We start from the raw sequence: 24430 nt of genomic DNA on the forward strand, positions 1-24430 counted from the left end.
CAGACACGGCCCTGCCCTGGGGATCTCCCGGGGAGGCTAGGTAGTAAACAGTAAGCTGACAAGTTACACTTGAGGGCATAGATAGATGCCTGCTAGGAAGGGATAAACAGCAGCTATGATGCAGAGCTAAGGGTGGGGGCCCCGTGAGGCTGGGGGATGAGGGACGCATCCCCCTGAGGAGGTGGCGTTCCAGCTGAGAGCTCAACAATGAGAAGGACCTCATGAGAGAATTGTTGAGAAAAGTGTTCAGGGCAGGGAGAACAGCCTTTGCAAAAGCCTGGGGTGAAGACCTCAGAGGTGGACCTTGTGAGAATATGAAAGAAGGATGAGGTGGCAAGAGGTGGGGTCCAGAGAGCGAGGCTGAGGTGCGCTGGGGCGGGTGGGCCCACAGCCGGGCCCCTGTGCACTAAGCGGGGCCCTGTACCTCACTGAATGTCCTGCTGTCCCTGGTTTGGAACTCTTAATTTACTAATTTATTTGGCTTCATCAGGTCTTAACTGTGGCATGCGGAATCTTTCACGTGGCTCATGGGCTCCGGAGTGCTCAGAGGCTCAGTAGTTGTGGCACGGGGACTCAGTTGCCCTACAGCATGTGGGACCTTAGTGAAAGTGAAGTCGCTCAGTCGTGTCCGACTCTTTGCGACCCCATGGGCTGTAGCCTATCAGGCTCCTCCATCCATGGGATTTTCCAGGCAAGAGTGCTGGAGTGGATTGCCATTTCCTTCTCCAGGGGATCTTCTCGACCCAGGAATTGAACCCGGGTCTCCCGCATTGCGGGCAGACGCTTTACCGTCTGAGCCACCAGGGAAGGCCCGTCCCCGACAAGGGATAGAACTTGTGTCCCTTGCATTGGAAGGCAGATTCTTAACCACTGGACCACCAGGGAAGTCCCTTTGGAGTTCTTCATTTTTAAGCAAGGGGTTCTTCTATGTTTGCATTTTGTACTGGGCCTCATCAATATGTAGCTGTCCCTGCTTGGGGAGGTCAGCAAAAGAAGTGACTTAAAAAAAAAAAAAAGTAAACGTGTATAGAAATATGAAGGCTGGTGGGCTGGTGTTTGGTGAATGAATGAATGAACGGAGGAATTTGGGTGCACACGTGTGTGAGCTTACCTATGAGGCTGTCACCGGGCCATGTAGGCCTGGCCAGGAACGCTGCTGACACACAGCCGTGGCCCTGTCATGCTCCCGAGTCCTGCAGCGCCTGCTACATTTCTCAGGGCCGTTGCCAGAGAGGCTCAAGGGGCTAAGCCCAAAGCGGCACCAAGCCCAAAGTGGCACTATGAACAGGGGTGGTGTGGCCAGGCTTCTTCCAGGCCCCGTTTGGGGAAATAAGGTGACTCCTCTACCCCAGCTGGAGGCAGCCCTGTCTTCCCTGTGAGACCCGAGACTTTGGAGCCAGAAAGATTTGAGTTCAAATTGCCTTCACATCCTCACAAGTGGGTGTGTGGATGCAGATAACTGGACTTTGGGCAGGTGATTTGCTTCTTCAGTCCTCAGTTTCCTCATCTGTAGCATGGGGATCACTACTTAGAATTTCTGAGACGATTCAATGTGGTAACGAAAGGGAAGATTTTGGCAGAGTCAGAGCTTGGTGAATATTTGTAATAATAATAGTTTTTATACCCATTCAGTCTCTGGAGACTTGGGTAAAGATTTGCTTCTGCTGCCAAATGTCTGCATAATCATGAACAAGTCTCTGAATCCTCCTGGTCCTCAGCTTCCTCTTGTGTTAAAATTGGGGTGATAACAAGCTAACTCGTCTCTAAGCAGGGTGGTCAGGACGATCCCACACATTCACTGCGGAGCTTGTTTGAGAACTGATGTGCCCATATGACTTGTTGGCACATTCCCGACCCCTGCCTCCCCCATCTCAGGGCAGATTTTCTCCAAATATGCCCCTTCCTCGGAGAGAAAAGTGTCCCCCCTCCCCACACCTCACCCAGTTCTTGGCAGTGCATGGAACCCAGTCCCTGGATTCCCAGCCCCGAGGGTGGTTGTCCTCAGGCTAGAAAGTCTGCCTGGGAGTGACCCTCCAGGTCAGGGTCTGAAGTTGGGCAAGGAAGAGGAAGGTCCACAGCTGGGGCAGTGTTGGCTCGGGGGAGGGGGCGGGGGGGTGAACTAAAGGCAGACAAAGGAGCTGGAGCCCCAGTCCCCGCAGTCTGGCTTCCTGCCTGCCTCTGGGCAGGAAGCAGCCAGAAAGCTGTGAGAATCAGTCTCTGACTAAGGGCCCAGGCGACAGTCTTGGAGTGGGTAGAGCCCCGACTTCATCTCCCACGTTCACCACCAAAGGCTGATTTTTGGGAGCCTCCAGAACCCATGGGAAGCCCTGAGCAGCACCCAACACCAGCCTGGGAAGGCGAGCCTCTCCTGATAGGAGTCCTGGCCAGAGGAGACAGGAAGGGAGAGCTACAGGGTCCTCGGCCACCCGCGAGTGCAGACCTGGTGGGCGGGAAGGTTGGGTCCATGTCCAGCTGCTGCGGTGAATCAGCAATGTGACCACAGGGTCACTGAGCCTCTCTGTGCCTCAGGCTCCTCATTGGGAATGTGGGGGTAATAGTCACGCCTTCTCAGAGTGTTACTGGGAGAACTAAGTGCCCTGAGGTTCTTAACAAAGCCTGACACATAGTGAGTGCTTTGGAGAGGGTAGTTATTATTATGGGCTTTTAAAAAATGAGGCCATGCCGTGAGCCACGACAGATTCTGTCGGATCTCTGGATGGACTAGTTTGATGCCTTCCCCATTTTGATTTTGAGTTTTTGGACGTGCTAGGTCTTCCTTGTTGTGCACCGGCTTTCTCTAGTTCTCTAGTTGTGAGTGGGGGCTACTCTTTGTTGCAGTAGGTGGGTGGGCTCCTTGTTGCAGTGGCTTCTCTTGGAGCACAGGCTGTAGGTGCACAGACTCTAGAGCGCGTGGTCTTCACAGCCACTAGAGTTGTGGCGCATGGACTTAGTTTCCTCGAGGCATGTGGAATCTCCCCCGACCAGGGATCAAACCCGTGTGCCCTGCGTTGGCAGGTGGATTCTTAACCACTGAAGCAACAGGGAAGTCCAGCCTTCCCCTGTATTTTGCTCTACTCTTCGCTGGCAACAGTCATTCATTCGTTTATTCAAGAAGAATTTATGGAGCATTTTTGTGGCAGCAAAGTGATGGGGGACCCCAAAATGGAATGGTTCCTGGACGGGGCATTTGAGCGAGAACTAACTGTGGGCTTAGTTTCTGTATACTCAGACGCCCACTGCCCTGGAGCTGTGTGTCAGCCAGGTCACAGAGCAGGGAGCCCAGGGGAAGGCACGGACACACGATCACACAGCTACTGCTAGCAGTAATGGAACCGAACCCTGGCCCACATCAGTCCAAAGCCAGTGCCTTTCCAAATCAAGGTTCCAGGGCTGCCTCCCTGCAACACCCTTTGACTGCTGAATCTGCACCCCCACTTTGGCAGAGCCAGAGGCCACCCCCACTCCCTGGAGGCCAAAGGTTGGGCTGTATTCTGCAGCCCTCTCTAGCAGGATTTTTGTCATTTCCTCCCTGGTTCTCCTGACCATGCAGAACAACCTTGGGGCTTTCCCCAGAGGGGAAACCCAGCCTGGAAGCAGCCCAGCCTGGAAAATGTGGCTGTGGGTAACTCCTGATCTCCTTAGTTGCAGAGCATCTGAGGGCCTGGGAGTGGAGCAGGACCAGGGGCGGGGGCAGGGTAGGGGGTGCTCCCTGAATGGTGCTGAGCCAGTGATTCCCCTCTGGCTCTGTAGCCTGAGACAGGTCACAGCCCCTCTCCGGGCCTCAGTTTCCCCACCTGTGAGAAGTGGAACAGTAACAAAGCTACAGCACCAGGCCCTTGCATGGCCTTTGTGCTGGGAGTTGACAGGCTGATGGCAAGTTCTCCCGCCCATCTTTCCTCTTGGGCTTTTGTGAGGATAAAGAAGGCTGTGGCTACAAAAGGACTTTGAGACAGAGGACAGAACTGGATACCAGCTGATGCAGAAGCTGATGGCTGTTGACGGAGACCCTCCCCCACCAGGTCCAGCTTCTGCCTCACCCAGACTCTGCCTATGCCCAAGCTCCCATTCCCCAGATCCCCTGTAGAACCTGGGGCAGGAGGAGCCTGGGAAGAGCCTGGTTGGAACCAGGAAAGCCTGGGCCTGGCACAAGCATCCACAAGCTATGGGGTCACCCACTTGGCTGCAACCCCGCCATGGACCTTCCAGCAGCCTCACTGACACCTTGCCATGCCGGGTTTGTACCTTGACTTTCCCACAGGTAGAGGTGGGGCAGGGGGAGCAGGAAGAGGAGGCCTGTGGCTAAGCAGGAGGCCACCTTCTGGCAGATCACCACACTCACCTTATGCCTGGGTGGAACTCAGTTTCTCCACCTGCATTGTTCAAACATACATCACAGGACCTCACAGCCTTCTGAGGTGCAGTGGGTGGGTCTCCGACTTCTGCCGTCCTCAGACCTCCAGGCCCTAGCCTCGAACAGATGGAGACCAGTTCCACCCTCAGGGCCTTCCATCTGGGATCTGAACCACAATCCCCAACCCCATCTGCTTGCAGCAGCCTCCCAAATGCTCTCCAGAGTGGACGGAAACCAAGGGTGGGGAGGCAGGGGCATGCCCCCTCCCCAGGAGGACTCAGAGGCAGGAGTCTCACTGCCAGGCTTGTGCACACGGATGGAGAGCTGACGAGCCGGAGGGATGGTGGGAGAGGCAGCACCATGTGGAGAGGCCAGCGCCCTGGGCACACAGGCCCGCCCACCCCCGCTTCCTCCGGCTGGGCCAGATGGTGGGGGCGGCCGAGGAGAGGGATCCTCGCTCCTTTCTTCCCCCACCCAGGGGCTCTGCAGGGGCCCGGATTTCTTTCCACATAGAAGACACATGGGGAGAAGCCTTACCCACACGCAGACTTGGGGCAACACATTAATCTGGTGGAATCACATTTGAAGCGTTACAGAACCTGAGTATGCTGGAGAATTCTAGAATCTCAGAGGCACAGCATCTCAGAATTTTAGAAAAGTGAGTCATAGATTGTAGCTTTCTAAACTGTGCTGTGCCAACATTGTAGCCACTGGCCACGTGTGGTTATTGAGTCCTTGAAATGTAACTAGTCTGAATTGAGATGAGCTGTACATTTAAAATACATAGTAGATTTTGAAGACTTGGTACAAAAGAAAGACTTTTAAACATCTCATTAATAACGTATTAATTACATGTCAAAATGATAATATTTTGGATATACTGGGTAAAATACAATATTACTAAGATGAATCTCACTTTTTTTTTTTTTTTGCTTTTAAAACATGACTGCTAGAACATTTTAAATTTCATGTGTTTCATTTCAGAATTTTAAAGAGATGGAATTTCAGAACCAGGTCTCCAGATCTTTACATCACCAGCTGACTTTGAACCTTAGATATTAACTCCCTGAGCCTGGGAGAATCTGAGAAGAATCCTGGTCCTTCTCCCAGCACAGGGATCCTCTAGCCCACCCTGACCAACACTGACCAGCCTTTGCCTACCCATTCCCTCCTCCAGCAGAGAACTCAACTGCCACCATGGCTGCTGGGCTTTTAGAATGGCTACAGTTTCCGGGTGTCGGGTGGCATCTACTTCCCACAGCTTTTTCCACCCTCATGGTTGGTTTCCAGAGCCTCTTCCAGGGCTTCCCAGAACAGGTCTGCATCCTTCTTCCCCGTGAAAGGTGTGGAATTTGAGTTCTGACCCTACCCCCCACCCCAGGCCGCGTCCTACAGGCTGCAGGGTTTACCTCGACCCCTGTTCCCCTACAGGTGAGCTTCAGGGAGTCTCAGCTCCTGATGCCCCTATCTCTTAGCAGAACCTGGGACCCCAGTGATCAGGTGAGGGTCTTCCAGCCTCTCTCAGTCTATAGACTATCCTGTTTGTCTGTCTGGGGAACTGCCTTCCCTGTGCAGTCTCCAGGCCCTGCCCTGTTCCCAGCTCCAGAGGATGTATGATGGTGACTGCTGGTGCTGGGATATTGGGGTGACACAGGAATCGGGGAGTTGATTCAGGGTGCCTTAAATCTGCCTGGAAAATGCTTTTTCTGATTTTAAGAGATGGTGGGGAGGAAAAAGGAAGAGGCTTTCTTACTGACAGACTCAGGAATTCCAAGGCAGTACTAATAGGTGACTCACTCAGCACCTGAGCAATTCTGAGAAGGAAGATCATAGGTCAGTCAGGGAAGGCGTCCTGGAGGAAGTGGGATTGGAGCTAGGACTTGAAGGAAAGGAGGGGGTGTTAGAGTTGCGAAGAGGTGGAGATGAGGGCATTCTCCTCGGCAGGAAGAATGCTGGGCACACATGGCCGGGACCCAGGCCTTGAGGGTCCCAGGTTGCCTGGAGTAGAAGGGTGAGAGGGCAGTAGGGCTGTGAGGATGGGTCAGCTGGCTGAGGGCCTCTGGGGAGGTGTGTGTGTACAATGGAGAAAGGGGGAGTCCCAGTTAGCTGTAGGAGGACGTTGGGTAAAATAACAGTAACATCTGTAGCAGCTATGCCAGGCACGGTGCTAAGTGGTTTCCTAATATTTCATTTATTCTTATCAATAACCCTATGATGTAAGTACTGTTATTCCCATTCTACAAATAAACAATTGAAGCCACGGTAAGGGACAGTAAGTGATGACTGACCTTGGATTTCCACACAGGATAGTCTGGCTTCAAAGCTCTTAAGCATTGGATGGGGGGTTGTGGGGAATGGAGATTGGTGGGGTGAGTGGTGTGTGCAGCGGGTAAGTGAATGGGTGTGACCCTGTTGTGTGTAAATAAGCGGGGGGGGGTGATCCCCACCGTTTCCCTCCTGCTTCCCTCACCCAACCCCAGCTCTGTCTCAGGATAGACTCAGCCCAGACAGGTCTATGTGAAGATGGGGCCTTGGAATGATAAGAATTTCCATGCCTGTTGGAACAGATCGCCCAGACAAGAGTCTGGTCACCATGGCAGTTTTAGAGCCAGCTTCCCACTGGGGTCAGCACTGCCCTTCCCTCCCCTCCTTATGTGCTGGTGCAAGTCCAGGACCCGGGAGCGGTGTCTAGACTTGACCCTGGGGGCCACCTCCTTCTCAGCTTCTGATGCACACACAGCCGGGCAAGTGGGAGAGTTACAGGCAGGCGCCTCCTCCGACTGTCCTGGCTTGGCTGCATCGCTGGTGATGGAGGCAGGCCCCTGTTCCTCTCTGGGCCTCAGTTTCTCCATTTCTGTAAGCAGGCAGATTGCATTCATTCAGGAATCATAAACTAAGGTGACAAGGTGGCCCAGGAGGAGAATGCAAACGAATGAGGTGAGGTGGGCAGGGGTGTGGATGTGTGTGTTAGGGGTTGAGGACCCAGGAGAACTGGAGGCAACCTCCCGACCAGGTGACTTGGCCCATCCTCCCTGTTTCATTTGGTGGAGCCCCCAGGACCCTGAGACACAGTTTCTTTAACTGGGAGTTGTGGTGCCCACCCCATGGGAGTGGTGAGAATGAACTGATGAGAATAATTGATGGGAATCTTGAGGAGAAATGCCCGCTCCCCTTTGATGAATGTAATCTTTTTATTTGAGTCATATTAAAAGTATTTATGTTTAAGCTCATATAGCTCAGTATCAAAAAACAAACAATCTGACTAAAAGATGGGCAAAAGACCTAAATAGACATTTCTTTCTCCAAAGATGATATATACATGACCGATAGACACATGAAAAGATGCTCAGTGTCACTGATTTTTAGAGAAAAGGAAATCAAAACCACAATGAGGTATCACCTCACAATGGTCAGAATGGCCATCATCAAAAAGTCTATAAATAATAAATTCTGGAGAGGGTGTGGAGAAAAGGGAACCTTCCTACACTGTTGTTGGGAATGTAAATTGGTGAAACCACTATGGAAAACTTCTCAGGTGGCTAAGAAGGTAAAGAATCTTCTCTCAGTGTGGGAGATCCGGTTTCGATCCCTGGGTCAGGAAGGTCTCCTGGAGAAGGAAATGGCAACCCACTTCAGTATTGTTGCGTGGAGAGCTCCATGGACAGAGGAGCCTGGTGGGCTACAGTCCATACGGTCAAAAAGAATCGGATACGACAGAGCAACTAATACACACACAACATGGAAAACAGTATAGATGTTCCTTAAAAAACTAAAAATAAAGTTTCCATATGATCCAGTGATCTCACTCCTAGGTGTACATCTGGGAAAAAATGAAAACTCTAAACTAAAAAAGATACATGTGCACCAATGTTCATAGCAGCACTATTTACAATAGCTAAGACATGCAAGCAGCATGTGTCCATCACAGATGCCTGGATAAAGAAAATGTGGTATGCACGAACTGTTGAATATTACTCAGCCATAAAAAAAGAAAGATTTGGGAGAATGGCATTGAAACTTGTAAAATATCATGTATGAAACGAGATGCCACTCCAGGTTCAATGCACGATACTGGATGCTTGGGGCTGGTGCACTGGGACGACCCAGAGGGATGGTATGGGGAGGGAGGAGGGAGGAGGGTTCACGATGGGGAACACATGTATACCTGTGGTGGATTCATTTTGATATTTGGCAAAAAAAAAAAAAAAAAAAAAAATTACATAAAAAAAAAAGAAAGAAATAATGCTATTTGCAGCAACATGGATGGACCTAGAGATTGTCCTACTAAGTGAAGTCAGAAAGAGAAAGACAAATGCCATGTTATCATTTATATGTGAAATCTAACAAAATAATACAAATCTAAATAAAAAAACAAACAGACTCACAGATATAGAAAACAAATTTATGGTTATCAAAGAGTAAGGTGGGGGAGGAATAAATTAGGAGTATAGGATTAACAGATATATACTACTATACATAAAATATATGTTGTTGTTCAGTTGCTCAGTCGTGTCCAACTCTTTGCGACCCCACGAACTGCAGCACGCCAGGCTTCCCTGTCCTTCACCATCTCCTGGAGCTTGCTCAAACCTATGTCCATTGAGTCAGTGATGCCATCCAATCATCTCATCCTCTGTCATCCCCTTCTCCTCCTGCCTTCAGTCTTTCTCAGCATCTTGGTCTTTTCTAAGGAGTCAGCTCTTCTCATCAGGTGGCCAGAGTATTTAGGCTTCAGCTTCAGCATCTGTCCTTCCAGTGAATATTCAGGACTGACTTCCTTTAGTGTTGACTGGTTTGATCGCCTTGCAGTCCAAGGGACTCTCAAGAGTCTTCTCCAACACCACAGTTCAAAAGCATCAATTCTTTGGTGCTCAGCCTTCTTTATGATCCAACTCTCCCATCCATACATGACTAGTGGAAAAACCATAGCTTTGACTAGACAGACCTTTGTTGGCAAAGTAATGTCTCTGCTTTTTAATATGCTGTCTAGGTTTGGCATAACTTTTCTTCCAAGGAGCAAATGTCTTTTAATTTCATGGCTGAAGTCACCATCTGCAGTGATTTTAGAGCCCCCCAAAATAAAATCTGTCACTGTTTCTCCTAACAGTCTTGATCCCAGCTTGTGCTTCATCCAGCTTGGCATTTCGCATGATGTACTCTGAATATAAGTTAAATAAGCAGGGTGACAATATACAGCCTTGATGTACTCCTTTCCCACTTTGGAACCAGTCTGTTGTTCCATGTCCAGTTCTAACTGTTGCTTCTTGACCTGTATACAGGTTTCTCAGGAGGCAGGTAAGGTGGTCTGGTATTTCCATCTCTTGAAGAATTTTCCACAGTTTGTTGTGATCCACACAGTCAAAGGCTTTAGCATAGTCAGTGAAGCAGAAGTAGAAGTTTTCCTGGAATTCTCTTGCTTTTTCTATGATCCAACAGATGTTGGCAATTTGATCTCTGGTTCCTCTGCCTTTTCTAAATCCAGTTTGAACATCTGGAAGTTCTCAGTTCACGTATTGTTGAAGCCTGGCTTGGAGAATTTTGAAAAAATTTGAAAAATATATGTAGCAATAACAGTTTACAGCTCAGGGAATCATATTCAATATCTTGCAATAACCTACAATGGAATATAATCTGAGGAAATATATATAACACTTTCTGTACATCTGAAACTAACACAATATTGTAAATCAACTTTACTTCAATTAAAAAAAATGTGTTTAGGGGAAGGCGCCAAGATGGCGGAGGAGTAGGACGGGGAAAACACTTTCTCCCCCACAGCTTCATCAAAAGAGCATTTAAACGTCGTGTAAATTCCACAAAACAACTTCTGAATGTCGGCAGAGGACATTAGGCACCCAGAAAAGCAACCCAACTCCTCGAAAGGAGGTAGGAAAAAATATTAAAGACAATAAAAGAGACAAAAGAGGGAGGGACGGAGTTCCGTCCCGGGAAGGGAGTCTTAAAAAGAGAGAAGTTTCCAAACACCAGGAAACCTTCTCACTGCCGAATCCGTGCCGAGCTTTGGAAGCACAGAGGACAACATAACAGGGAGAAAAAATAAATAAACAATTAAAACTCGCAGAATGCGAGCCCTACGGTAACTCCTCCAGCGGAGAAGCAGCGCAGACGCCTGCATCCGCCATTAGCAAGCGGGGGCTGGGCAGGGAGGCGCGGCGCGGGCTGCATCGCTGAGAGTAAGAATCTGGCCTGAATACCCTGAGCACTATCTGAGCGAAATAATTTGGGCTAGCAAACCAGACTGAGGGATATCTACCATGCGAAAAGCCAGCCCTAACCTAAGACACCGCCAGCCGGCGCACGGAACAAAGGACTAAACAGAGGTAGCCGGCTGCAAACCTTCCCCCTCCGGTGACAGGCAGCCAGAGCCGGAAGGGGGCAATCGCAGCCCCAGAGAGACATTATCTATAAAACTGGCTTCTTTGCTAACTAAAACTTATTGGGGGTCTGGATGGTCAACATCTGCCTGAGAAGGTGCGCCGGTTTTACACCCAGATAACCAAGTGGCGGGGAGGCGATAAGTCGCAGCATTGGCGCTCGCCAAACACCTCATCACCTGAGCTGCTCGGACCTGGGAAGAGCACAAAACGCAGCCCCAACTGAGTCTGCGCCTCTGAGGACTACCTGAGTGCCTGAACCTGAGCGGCTTGGACCTGGGAGGTGCATGCAACCCAGGCCCAGCCTCGGATTGTTCCCGGCGGAACAACCTAGAGCCTGAGCAGTGTGGGCAGGGAGGCTACACGCACCGTGAGCGGGGGCAGACCCAGTGTGGCTGAGGCACTGCGAGCGCACGCCAGTGTCATTTGTTTGCAGCATCCCTCCCTCCCTCCCCATAGCGCGACTGAACAAAGAGAAGAAATACAGCTCCACCCACCAGAACACCGACACAAGCTTCCCTAACCAGGAAACCTTGACAAGCCACCTCTACATACCCACACACAGCGAGGAAACGCCACAATAAAGAGAACTCCACAAACTGCCAGAATACAGAAAGGACTCCCAAACTCAGCAATTTAAACAAGATGAAGAGACAGAGGAATACCCAGCAGATAAAGGAACAGGATAAATGCCCACCAAACCAAACAAAAGAGGAAGAGATAGGGAATCTACCTGATAAAGAATTCCAAATAATGATAGTGAAATTGATCCAAAATCTTGAAATTAAAATGGAATCACAGATAAATAGCCTGGAGACAAGGATTGAGAAGATGCAAGAAAAGTTTAACAAGGACCTAGAAGAAATAAAAAAGAGTCAATATATAATGAATAATGCAATAAATGGAATTAAAAACACTCTGGAGGCAACAAATAGTAGAATAACAGAGGCAGAAGATAGGATTAGTGAATTAGAAGATAGAATGGTAGAAATAAATGAATCAGAGAGGATAAAAGAAAAACGAATTAAAAGAAATGAGGACAATCTCAGAGACCTCCAGGACAATATTAAACGCTACAACATTCGAATCATAGGGGTTCCAGAAGAAGAAGACAAAAAGAAAGACCATGAGAAAATACTTGAGGAGATAATAGTTGAAAACTTCCCTAAAATGGGGAAGGAAATAATCACCCAAGTCCAAGAAACCCAGAGAGTCCCAAACAGGATAAACCCAAGGAGAAACACCCCAAGACACATATTAATCAAATTAACAAAGATCCAACACAAAGAACAAATATTAAAAGCAGCAAGGGAAAAACAACAAATAACACACAAGGGAATTCCCATAAGGATAACAGCTGATCTTTCAATAGAAACTCTTCAAGCCAGGAGGGAATGGCAAGACATACTTAAAATGATGAAAGAAAATAACCTACAGCCCAGATTATTGTATCCAGCAAGGATCTCATTCAAGTATGAAGGAGAAATCAAAAGCTTTTCAGACAAGCAAAAGCTGAGAGAATTCTGCACCACCAAACCAGCTCTCCAACAAATACTAAAGGATATTCTCTAGACAGGAAACACAAAAATGGTGTATAAACTCGAACCCAAAACAATAAAGTAAATGGCAACGGGATCATACTTATGAGTAATTACCTTAAACGTAAATGGGTTGAATGCCCCAACCAAAAGACAAAGACTGGCTGAATGGATACAAAAACAAGACCCCTACATATGTTGTCTACAAGAGACCCACCTCAAAACAGGGGACACATACAGACTGAAAGTGAAGGGCTGGAAAAAGATTTTCCATGCAAATTGGGACCAAAAGAAAGCAGGAGTCTCAATACTCGTATCAGATAAATTAGACTTTAAAACAAAGGCTGTGAAAAGAGACAAAGAAGGTCACTACATAATGATCAAAGGATCAATCCAAGAAGAAGATATAACAATTATAAATATATATCCACCCAACATGGGAGCACCACAGTATGTAAGACAAATCCTAACAAGTATGAAAGGAGAAATTAACAATAACACAATAATAGTGGGAGACTTTAATACCCCACTCACACTTATGGATAGATCAACTAAACACAAAATTAACAAGGAAAAAAAAAAACATGTATCTATAAAGTTCACTAAAGCAAAGCACAGTAAAATGAGGTATGGCAATAAAAGGCGTTAAATTTATCAAATAAAAAAAAATTAAAAAAAAAAAAAAACTGACCAACAAGAGAAGGGATTAAGTGTGGAGCAGGGGTTATGCTGAGCCATCTTCTGGACCAGGACAGGCAGATACCCTCATGTTCCTCATTTCCTTTGCCACCATATCCATCATGTAGTCTTCAAAGTGTAGTTTTGTTTAGATTTTGTTAATTTTAATGGCTACCTGTGGCTCGGGGCTGCCAAGAACAGGATAATAGCCAAGCACAATGCCTGGAATAGGAAGCTATTGCACTAATACTCATTGACTGACACTTGTTTTGTGGTTAAGAATCTGCCTTCTAATGCAGGGGATGTGGGTTCAACCGCTGGTCAGGGAACTAAGATCTGATGTGGCGAGGAGCAACTCAGCTCATGCACAACAGCTCAAGAAGCCTGCATGCTGCAGTGAAGATCCAGTACAATGGAAAACACACACACACACATACACAAATGAAAAAAATGAACAAACAATGACAAAATAAAAAAAAAAAAAATGTATTTAGCACCTGGGGATCAAATGAAGAGAACTGAAGAATGTGGAAGCCAGATAGAGGAGGAAAGTGAAAGTGAAGTTGCTCAGTTGTGTCCGACTCTTTGCGACCCCATGGACTGTAGCCTACCAGGCTCCTCTGTCCATGGGATTTTCCAGGCAATAGTACTGGAGTGGATTGCCATTTCCTTCTCCAGGGGATCTTCCTGACCCAGGGATCAAACCCGGGTGTCCCACATTGTAGACAGATGCTTTACCGTCTGATCCGGAGGAGTGGATGAGAAATGGCCTGGGGGTGAAGGCAAGACCAGTGCAGAGCCCCTCTGGAGAGGTTGGCCAAAGAACAGATTGCTTATGACCCTCGGCTTCTGCCCCCAGATTGGCAGGCTGGAACTGGGCCCTGCCTCACCCTCAGAGGACTTTGAGCCTATTGCAGTTACCAATTTATTTACCAATTTATTACAGTTTAGAGACCACAAGTACTTGTGAGTTTTTCTTTTGCCAGGTTGTAACTGGTGCATCACAATGAACACAGTAAAAAAGGGAAATTAACCGATTTACATTTGTTTGCAGAAGCCATTATCTTCTCTGTGTGAAGATTCTGAAGACCTTTCACCCTCCATCCCTGTTCTCTTGGTCAAGTTGAATCCTTTAAGGACTTGGAAGACTGCGGGCCAGTGGCCTAAAATCCCGTTCAGCTGCAGCTCAGCTCTTTGAACAGCCGAGGGTTATCTCCCACAGGTTGGCCAAACCTGCGTTTTCTCCTCTTTAAAATAGGGTGAAAAGTCCCCCACTGTGAAAAACTCTCAGGACTACCGTGGAGTCACCAGAAACTGCTTTACAGAATGGGAAAATGCTTTAGAAAACACGGGGAAAGTGCTGCACCTGCAGAGGATTGTGCTAGCCGCGACCTCGGCTCAGGCCGCTCCTGGGAGTGAAGGATGCGCTGAGGAAAGCGGGACACACATCCTTAGGTGGGCTCTGCCTGAAACAGGAAGCCTGGCCCCAGGGTCAGGACTCCTTTGGAAACCAGCTGCAGATGCTCTTCAGCAGCAGCAGCGTAGATGAAAGTGCGGGTGCATCAGGGAAGGGTTGGGAGGCCCGGTGAAGTAAGGAAGTAGGGCACGGAACCCAGGTGGTCCTGCACAGTTTGGGGACTCATTGCCCCTGGGCAGTGAGGGGTGGGTTAAATGGTAAGAATGTAGCCTTTGAGTTGGGTGGACCTGGATTTGAAAACTCCTCTGCCACTCCTGTCCGGGAGACCATGGGGCAGTTTTTTTTACCTCTTTGAGCTACAGCTCTCTGGGCTGCTCAATAACAAATGGAAAGCAGGTAGCATGCCCCAGAGTGAATGATTAAGTGCTGTTAATTGCTCCCATCTCCCACCTCTGACCATCTTTTGTTCCATTCCAGGACAGTTTATATCCATTTTCCATCTGATAACCCGCCCATTTCACAGATTTTTTTCCTTCATTTGTTTAACAGAAAGCAAATAGTCCCCGTACTTGAAGAAGTGTGTGACTGTGTGTAGGAGAGAGAGAGAGGGAGAAAGACAGGAAACTCTTACAGCATGTGGTCAATGCTGTAATTACGGTGACCATGTTCTCCAAACCACAAATCAGGTCACGTGGTCAGACAGAGGCTATTTTCTGCCTCCACTGAAGTCCAAACATGAAATCACACGTAGTTACACATTCATTGAATGACCTTTTACTTTTTTAGAGAAGCAAATGACATGAAATTTGGATTCTCTGTGACAAATCCCATCATCGTCCCAGAAAATCACTAGACCTGTGACTAAGTCCCATACAGAGAGCCCTGGCAGAAGCAGGAAGACTTCCTGTAGGAGGTGCTGCTTAAGTGGGGTCTTGATGTCTGAATAGGAGGTCTCCAGGTAGAGAAAGATGGGGTGACCTTAGTGCCCTTGGGACAGGACCTACCCTTTCTGTTCTATAGAAAACCTTGTTAGAAACTGGGGGTGGAGGTAAAGTAGGCAACAGTGTCTGTTTTTAGTTACTTTTCGCTTTCATGTTCCAAAGATCTCCTGGGAAATAGAATTGTTACAGGCCAGTACAACACAGTTATAGTGCGTCATATCTTGTGATGCATTTACATGTTTGTCTCTGCAGTGGACTGTACATTTCTTAAGGACACGGGCCACATCTGTCTTGTTCATCTCTGTGTCCCTCTACTTCCCCTCCCCCACCAGGATGGTGTGAGGAAAACTCTAGGAGAGGTGCTGCTGCTGCTGCTGCTAAGTCGCTTCAGTCGTGTCCGAGTCTGTGCGACCCCACAGATGGCAGCCCACCAGGCTCCCGCCGTCCCTGGGATTCTCCAGGCGAGAACACTGGAGCGGGTTGCCATTTCCTTCTCCAATGCATGAAAGTGAAAAGTGAAAGTGAAGTTGCTCAGTCGTGTCCAACTCTTAGCAACCCCATGGACTGCAGCCTACCAGGCTCCTCCGTCCGTGGGATTTTCCAGGCAAGAGTACTGGAGTTGGGTGCCATTGCCTTCTCCGAGGAGAGGTACTAATCAATGTAAAATGAAAAAAAAAATGTACAAAATGCTGTAAATGGGCATTTTGTAGGCAGACATTGTTCTTTGTTTTGTGATGAATCTGTTGACTTTTATTTTGTTTAGTTAGCAAATATGTGCCGGTTTCCGGCCTGCCCTGTGCCCTGCACTGTGTGGGGGTCCAGAGCTCAGCTGGGTCTGAGACAAATGTGGTCCTGCCCCTGCACAGCTTGCCCTCTAGAGAGAGGCAGCCCACAAGTAACTACAAGGGTGATGAAGAGGGACTATGACAGGTAGACCTGGAAGTAGTTTTGGTTAGGGGCACAGGGAAAGCCTCAGGAGGAAGTGAGATTTAACCTGATGTCCCTCAAATAAAAATTAACCATTTAGCTAACATTTTCAGTTCAGTTCCATTCAGTCGCTCAGTCGTGTCCAACTCTTTGCAACCCCATGAACCGCACACGCCAGGCCTCCCTGTCCATTACCAACCCCCAGAGTTTACCCAAACTCATGTCCATTGAGTTGGTGATGCCATCTAACCATCTCATCCTCTGTTGTCCCCTTCTCCTCCTGCCTTCAATCTTTCCCAACATCAGGGTCTTTTCAAATGAGTCAGTTCTTCGCATCAGGTGGTCAAAATATTGGAGTTTCAGCTTCAACATTAGTCCTTCCAATGAACACCCAGGACTGATTTCCTTTAGGATGGACTGGTTTAATAGAGCTTATTATGTGACAGGGGCTTCCCTGGTGGTTCAGTAATAAAAGAATCCTGCCAATGTAGGAGACATAGGTTCAATCCCTGGGTCAGGAAGACCCCCTGGAGAAAGGAATGGCAACCTAGCCCAGCACTCTTGCCTGAGAAATCCCCTGAACAGAGAATCCTGGCGGTTACAGTCCATGGGGTTACAAAAGATGTCAGACACGACTTAGGGACTACACAACAACACCTTCCTGTGACAGGCACCATTCTGAGGGCTTCTTTACATGTTTAACTCATTTAATTCTCACAATGGCCCTGTGAAGTGCAGACTACCATTATCTCCTTTTAGAGATGAACACAGAAAGTTTGAAAAACTGGCCCATGGGCACACAGCTTGTAGAGCCAGAATTCAAGCCCAGTTAGTCCACACACTTAACAAGGAATTAGGTAAAGGGGAAGGCCAGGCATATCATTCAGGACAAGAGATAAGGCTGGGCAACAAGTTGGAGAATTTATCGTGAGAGCAATGGGAAGCCATCGATGGCTTTAAGTAAGAAATGAGCATGGTGAGGTTACCTTAGAGGAGGCAAAGTGGGGGGCAGGGAGCTGTTAACATGGGCCAAGGCAGACAAGATGGTGACTTGGACTAGAATGGTAGTGATGAAGAGAACGGGATGGGATTGGGTTAGAGAAACGACTGGAGGCAGAACCAATGGAACTGGCTCATGGATGGGATGTGGGGAGAAGAGGCTTGTGTCAGATTTCTGGGATGGACATGTGAACTGGACATGTCCATGGAGGAGGGGGAGAAGCAGATTTGAGCAGATGCAAGTTTGGAAGTTCAGCCTTTGATTTATGGCGTTGGATAAAGGGGACCTTGGGACAACTGAGGAGCATGTCAAGTGGTCAGTGAGGGGAACAGTTGGACTGAGGAGAGGGTGTGGGCAGTGGGGGTTATCAGAACAAAGAAGGTCCCCAAAGCTCTGGGAGATGTGGTGGGTCCTGAGGGGATGGAGAAGCAGGGCATCTCTACAGTCCTCCTCAGAACCCCCCAGGGTATGGTCAGAAATGGGAGTCCTCGGCTCCACCTAGACCCTCGGCCCAGGGAGGCCAGTTCCCTGGGTGGGGCCTGGGCGTGGCCTTTTTGCAGGCTTTCCAGGTGACAGTAAGCAGGAGGGCCTTGGGCCCAACTTGGTGAACAGTAACTCTGAGGACTTGAGAAGAGTCGGAAGAACTGTCAGGGATGGGGAGTTACCCCAGCTGACAGCCTACCTCCCCCCAACCCCTCAGCTCCATTGATGAGATGCTGGCCTTGCCCAGCTTGGGCAGGAGGATAGCTGGTGGCCTGACCGGCCTCACGTAGCCTGTCTCCTATCACCTCCTTCACCTGCGTACAGCCTGCTCACTCCAGCTGGCCCTCAGGATAACATCCCTTCCATTGGACCCCTCATAGCAGGTCACCCATAAAGCGCTCCCAATCCACCTCTCCAGCTTTCTGGCTCATTCCTTCCTTCCTGTTTCCTCCCCATTCCCCCTACTCCTGTCCATGCAACACTCAGCTTTTCCTGAATGCTTTCCATGTGGCCTGTAACAGTTGTTCCTTACACGAGGAATGTCATCTCCTCACCCCGATCCCTTCCGGTTTCTCTGGATCCTGCTCAGAGGCTGCTTCCCCCTCAGAGTCCCTTGTTCTGCTCCCCTCTTACTGTGGGCCATAGCACTTGCCCTACGTTTGAGGGGATGGAGGAGCAGGGCATCTTGACAGTGTCCCTCAGAACCTCCCAGGGTATGGATTAGAAATGCGAGTTCTCAATTCCACCCAGACCCTAGACCCAGGGAGGCCGATTCCCTGGGTGGGGCCTTTTTGCAGGCTTTCTGGGTAACAGTGAGCTGGAGGGCCTTGGGCCCTCAGCTCAGAAAGCCTCTGGACACAGAGAGGGACATGCAGATCATCTCCAGACACACCCGGGCACTTCTTGAGAGTGCAGATCTATCTATGTCCTTTCAACCCTGTATCTGTTACCAAGAACACAGGGCTTGACGCAGGGAAGACGCCTGCAGGACCTCATGTGGATGAAAATGGTCTTCTAAAGCAGATTTGAGCATTAGATTTTGGGGCTTGTTTAACCTGCCCAAGACCCAGACAGTATTCAGGATTTTAGATCGTTGACTGCAGGAACATGGATCATAAAAGAGAATGTGCTGGTGGATGTTGATTTCCCTGGCTGAACTGATGGCATGGCTGGAGTATGCCCTAGGAAGTCACAAGCCTGTCTTTGAATAAGGCCTGCGGTTTGGGCCTGTGGTCACCAACCCTACGCTAAGTCCTACTGACTGTGCTCCATCTAAACCTGTCACATGGACATGACTGATCTTGAGCCTGGTCCCACCCCCCAGCAGCATACCTTGCTCAGGCCTTTGAGTCTTTCCCTCTCTGAGACACGAGTGGGCTGGCTGAAATCCTTCCTCCCTCTCAACCCCCCCACCAGCACAGGGAGGTTACTCTTTAGGGAAATTGGGGTGAGTCTGTCTTACTCTTAAGAGTCCGGCTTAACTTTTCTACCTCTCCTGGCTTTGCGATTTTTTTTTTTTTCACTTATATTTTTTGTTTTATTGCAAGATATTCACTTTACAGTATTGTGCTGGTTTCTGCCACACATCAACATGAATCAGCCACAGGTATATATTTGCCCCCTCCCTCCTGAACCTCCTTCCCATCTTCCACCCCATCCCACCTCTCTAGGTTGTCACAGAGCGCTGGGTTGAGCTCCTTGTGTCACAAAGCAAATTCTCACTGGCTGGCTGTTTCACGTAATGGATATGCTTCCATGCTTCTCTCTCGATCCTTGCCACCCTGTCCTCCCACACCATGTCCACAAGTCTGCTCTCCGTCTGTCTCTCCACTGCTGCCCTGCAGACAGGTTTCTTTCTAGACTCCATACATGTGTGTTAATATACAGTATTTGTCTTTCTCTTTCTGACTTACTTCACTCTGTAAAATAGACTCTAGGTTCATCCACCTCATTAGTACTGACTCAAATGCCTTCTTTTTTAAAGCTGAGTAACATTCCATTGTATGTATGTACCACAGCTTCTGTATCCATTCATCTGTCAGTGGACATCTGCTGCTGCTGCTAAGTCGCTTCAGTCGTGTCTGACTCTGGGGTCACACAGAGACAGCAGCCCACCAGGCTCCCCTGTCCCTGGGATTCTCTAGGCAAGAACACTGGAGTGGGGTGCCATTGCCTTCTCCCAGTGGACATCTAGGCTGCTTCTATGTCCTAGCTACTGTAAAAAGTGTCGCAACGAATAATGGGGTGCATGTGTCTTTTCCAGGTATGGTTTTCTCAGGGTATATGCCCAGTAGTGGGATTGCTGGGTCATATGATAGTTCCATATTTTTTTTTTTTTTCTTTAAGCTTTGCTCCTACAGTGAGGTAATCTTGAGCCTCTGAAGGCCCTTAGGAAACCACCAATCTACTGCTTTCCAAATTTGCTTTAGTCTCACTCCAGGCCTATGAGTCAGACCTGTAGGGTAGGGTAGGGGCCTGGTGATCTACATCATTAAACAAACTCCTTATGGCTCCTAATCAACCAATCAACTAATGACCCAGCCCCTCATTTTACAGACAGGCTCATGGATGGCAAAAAGCTCTACCTGGAACAAACACATCTGTGTGCAGGCTCCAGCTCTCAGCCACTTAGGAGACTCCCAGAAATCATTTTGTCTTTCTGGGCCTCAAGGTTCTCATCTATTTAATGAGGATGACCACTGTAATCCTGCCTAATTTGCAGGGTCCTTGAGATCCTTGAAATAACACTGGAGGTGGGAAACTGAGGCTCAGTGGGAGAAGAGATTTGTACAATGTCATCCATCTCTTCATCTGCCTGTTATGTGCCAGGCGCTGGGAATTCAGCTGGGAACAACTTGTTGGGGGAGATGACATTCTAGTAAACAATGAAACCAGTAAATGAACAAGATAATCAAGGTAAAGGGAATAAAGGGGTTTTCGAGAGTAAGGGCAAAGGGGTAGGGGGTGCCGGGAAGAACTGCGCACGCAGGAGGGGTCCACTCCAGCGGAGACCTGGTTGTTGGGGAGCCATCAGAGGAGGCCCTGGAGGGCTGTCACAAGCCTAGTGGCGGCAGAGCCACGAGGCCCCCTCGGGCCCGGCGGGCCGCCCCCAGGGCCCTTGGAAGCCTAGCCGGCGCGGGTCTTTGTCTCCCTCGGTCTCTCTGCAGCCTCTCCGACCCCTCAGTGCTGTTCCCTCCTTGACCCCGAATAACTTGTTGGCTTCACTCAGGCTTTGTTTCCTCGAGGTCACCGCCTCCGGGACTCCCGGCAGCCGCCTCGGGCCCTCGTGGGTCCCGCATCTGACACCCCCTCCCGCCCCCGCCCCCTACCCGCTCCGAGACTGGGGTCAAAGGCAGCCCGCGTCACGTGGTCGCCGAGCAGCACCGAATCGGCCGGGAGAGCCGAGGGAGAATCCGGGTGGAAGCCGAGAAATCCAGCCCCGATAGCAGCGCCCAGTCCCGCCCCGGCCCCCGCCCCGGGGTGCTCGCCGCACGCCCACCGGCCGCTCGGGCCTCCGGCGCCGATCTCCGGCCGGCACCCACGCTCCACCAGGGGATCGAAACCCGCCTCCACCGCCGAGATTCGGGGAGGTAGGCGCTGGGGCCGGAGGATGTAAGGGGAGGCAGGTGGGGGGGTCCCTTGGCGCGCGGGTTCACCCCTCTGTGCTCCGCGGGCCCGCGCGGGGGCGAGGTGGCGCGCCCCAACTTCCAGTCTCCTGGGAGACCCCCCCACCTCCCACCGCGGGATGAGGGGGGAGGCTGAGCGGTGCCCCAGCGCACTGCCGGGGGCCGGGACTGGGGGCTGGGCACCGGGAGGGAGGGCCTGGGGGTGGAGAGCCTGCGGAAGGCGGGGCGGCGGCGGCGGCGGCGGCGGCGTGGAGCGGGGGTGGGAGCGGCGGGAGGCGGCCGCGAAGGGGTTAACCCCGGCCCGGGCCAGAGCCCCGCGGCGCGCGCTCGGCCCGGGGGACCCAGGCGTCCGGCGGCTCGCCGGGAGCGCCCCCTCCCCCGGGTGGCGCCCTAGCCGAGGCAGGTAAGAGGCTGGAAGAGCCGGGGCCGGCCAGTCCCCTGTCGCCGAGCCGGCGGGGCCCGAGTCGAGCCGGGCGTGCAGGCCGCGCGGGGCCCGAGTGGCTGCCGGCTCAAGTTTGGTGCGGGCGGGCGCCGGCCGGGCTCGCAGCGTCCGCGGGGCCCCGCGCGCGGGGGTGGGAGGACAAAGGGGTGGGGGACCGCGCGGGGGCCAGGGGCAGGCCGGGGTGCGGGCGAGGGCAGCGCGGCAGCTGTAGGTCACGGATAATGTCACTCACGAGGAATGCCCCCTCCCCCTCCCCACTCCCGAACAGGGGAAACTTTTGTCTGGCGAGGGAGGGGGTTAGAGGCCGGGTCCCCGTTTCGGGAAGGGTAAGGCAGCCGGACCGGTTTTCCCTGGGTAGTGATCTGTCTGGTCTCTTAACTCCCCTCCTCCCTCAGGTTCTCGGAAGCAAGGACACCCCCGCTTTGAACGCTGCCCTTTAACAACCTGGGACGAGGTAAGAAGGGGGCGTATGTGGACGCGAGGGCTCGGCGACAAACTGGGAAATTGGGGACTGGCCTCCTGGCTCTTTCCCAGACTCAGGCTCCCGTGGGTCAGCGAGGAGCCATGCCAAGCCCTGGGGATACAGAGCCCCACCATCACACCCCGGTGCTGTACCCACCCGCCCAGAGCATTTGGAATGGCCTGGGCATTATTTTCCCTGGTTTGAGGTTCAGATTGACCCGAGTGCCTGTCATACAGCCCAGCTGTGTAAGCTTGGGCCGATTCCTTACCTTCCCCTAGCCTCAATTTTCTCACCTGTAGAATGGGCAAAGTGTAAGAACGGGTCAGGATAAGAATGAAATGAGGTACCTTAGTAAACAGGAGCATGCTTATATTCAACAAGTATGTGTCCTATGTGTACTATACGCCGGGCCCTGGGCTAATTGCCTTATATACTTCATCGCGTTTAATTCTACCACGTGACCATCAGCAACATTTTACAGAGGGGCAAACTGAGGCACAGAAATTGGGAAGGTTACACAGGTGAGAAGCAGTGGAGCTTGGATTTGACTCCCCTCCCCCAGCCTGAGTCTCAACTACAGGGCTCTATAAGATCTGCTGTGACTGATCTCATTTTCCTTTGAAATTATCAGGACACCCTCGGCCTTTCCCTTACCCCCAGGTGTTGCTCCTGCCTTGGTTCTTATTATTGTGGGGGGCTGGAGCCTGGGCCTGGCGCTGGATAATGGTCCAAGTTCTGTTGCTGGCTGGGACCATGGCAGCAAGTCGCTTGTCGTGCGGGTGGTGCAGGGAGGTGCTCTGCCCGGCTCTGGCCGGGGACAGCTGGCGGCTGTCTCTTCCCAGCACCCGGGGGACCGAAGAGCTTTCCAACTCCATTCGGACCAGGTCACTTTCAGATCAGCAAGGGGCAGAGGTAGGGCCAGGAGCGGAGCCCTTGGGGTGATGAGAAACCTATGGCCAAGGGACTTATGTTCAAGGTGTCCTCTGGTGTGACTCATTGGCAGGGTCCTCATTGCAAAGGTGGTGGGCTGCTTTGGAGCCCCAACCCCAAGCGTCCTTGAGGATAGTCATGAAGGGTGGAGTTTGAGCCCATGTCTCGATTGCAGAATCCTCATGGAAACTGCATGGGTTTCTGAGCCTAGAGGACACTGTAGGCCCTCAGTAAATAGCCCAGGAATGAATGTGGGGTGGCCTAGACTTTGACTTGCATAAGTGCTCTGTGCTAGCCCAGTCTTCTAGTGGCGGTACCATTCCATGACTATGGATCAGGCTCTGAGCAGGGACCTTGAGAAATTTATTTAAAAATGGAAAACAAATTGCTGGTTAGTAAATGACATATTAAAACAATAGAGTGGGAGTAGATAATGAATAAAGTTTTGGGGAGAGGAAAGTTTGTGCATTACTGTTCTAACTGCTCCAAGGGCTGTTCCAGCACTGAGTCTGGGATTTGCAGTGTCAATAGGCTTTTCCTGGACCCTGAGAGTAGGGGGTCGTCTTGGACTGACAGTTCATTGCCAGTTTGTAGGAACAAGACTACTTAGCTAGACTTTAAGGGCACTCAGAAATGTGGGGGATTGAAAAGAGTCCTGAGGGATGGGAATGACCCTTGGTGTGTGGTCAGATTCTCCTTGTCATGATCAGAACAAGAGAATCAACAGGTGAAAGGAGAAGAAGCCAGCAAGAATGAAAAGATGGATGGCGAATCTCCAGCCACAGGGGTATGCAAAGACAGTTTTACAATCACAAGTTGAGGATGCGGTTAAAGGTATGAAATCATAGGCTGGGGGTTGACCTAGGGGCAACTGAGAAACCCTGCATGTGAGACACTTAGGAATGGACTCTGGTTTTTGCAGCTTAGAGCTTTCTCTGCCCTGGGCTGTGGACCTGCGTGACCCGTCTTGCAAACTTTGAGGTCAAAAACAGGCCTGTAAGTCCCTGGAGTCTGGGCAGACTTCTGCTGGCTTGGGATTTGGTTTAGGATATGGCTTGAAATATCTGGACTGTTTGGAGAACTTGGACATTCTTTACTTGAAATGGAACGTTCGGGTAATTTGTTAAATATGTATGGAAAATGTGGATGGGGGTGACTGGGAAATGAAATGGGGTGAGGTGCTGCTGCTTTCTGACTGGAGAGTCTGCTAATCTGATGGGGGAGGGAAGGCAAGAATCA

The 24430-nt window shown here is 50.3% G+C and overlaps 1 protein-coding gene and 1 long non-coding RNA gene across 5 annotated transcripts in view; both read left to right on the forward strand.

The window, feature by feature from the left end:
- The window catches only part of LOC147369680 (uncharacterized), a 40284-nt gene extending 19212 nt beyond the window's left edge, over positions 1–21072 (forward strand). The window contains exons 2-3 of one of the 2 annotated variants that reach the window (XR_015167751.1): positions 14017–14184; positions 15653–16352. This is a non-coding gene — a long non-coding RNA (uncharacterized LOC147369680). Of the gene's footprint in view, positions 1–14016; positions 14185–15652; positions 16353–20975 lie in introns of those variants that run through there. The other variant, XR_015167750.1, reaches the window with a different exon arrangement.
- A 34-nt stretch (positions 21073–21106) lies between these two features.
- NDST1 (N-deacetylase and N-sulfotransferase 1) overlaps positions 21107–24430 on the forward strand; it is an 87935-nt gene continuing 84611 nt past the window's right edge. For 2 of the 3 annotated variants that reach the window (XR_015167743.1, XM_086412452.1), the window contains exons 1-2: positions 21107–21320; positions 22194–22252. The gene's annotated coding sequence lies outside the window, so the exon portion shown is untranslated. Of the gene's footprint in view, positions 21321–21601; positions 21760–22193; positions 22253–24430 lie in introns of those variants that run through there. The other variant, XM_086412453.1, reaches the window with a different exon arrangement.

Source organism: Bos grunniens, chromosome 7, assembly GCF_055505025.1.
Source record: "Bos grunniens cultivar Pamir isolate PY7600 chromosome 7, Bosgru_T2T1.0, whole genome shotgun sequence".
In the NCBI taxonomy this organism is placed as follows: Eukaryota; Metazoa; Chordata; class Mammalia; order Artiodactyla; family Bovidae; genus Bos; species Bos grunniens.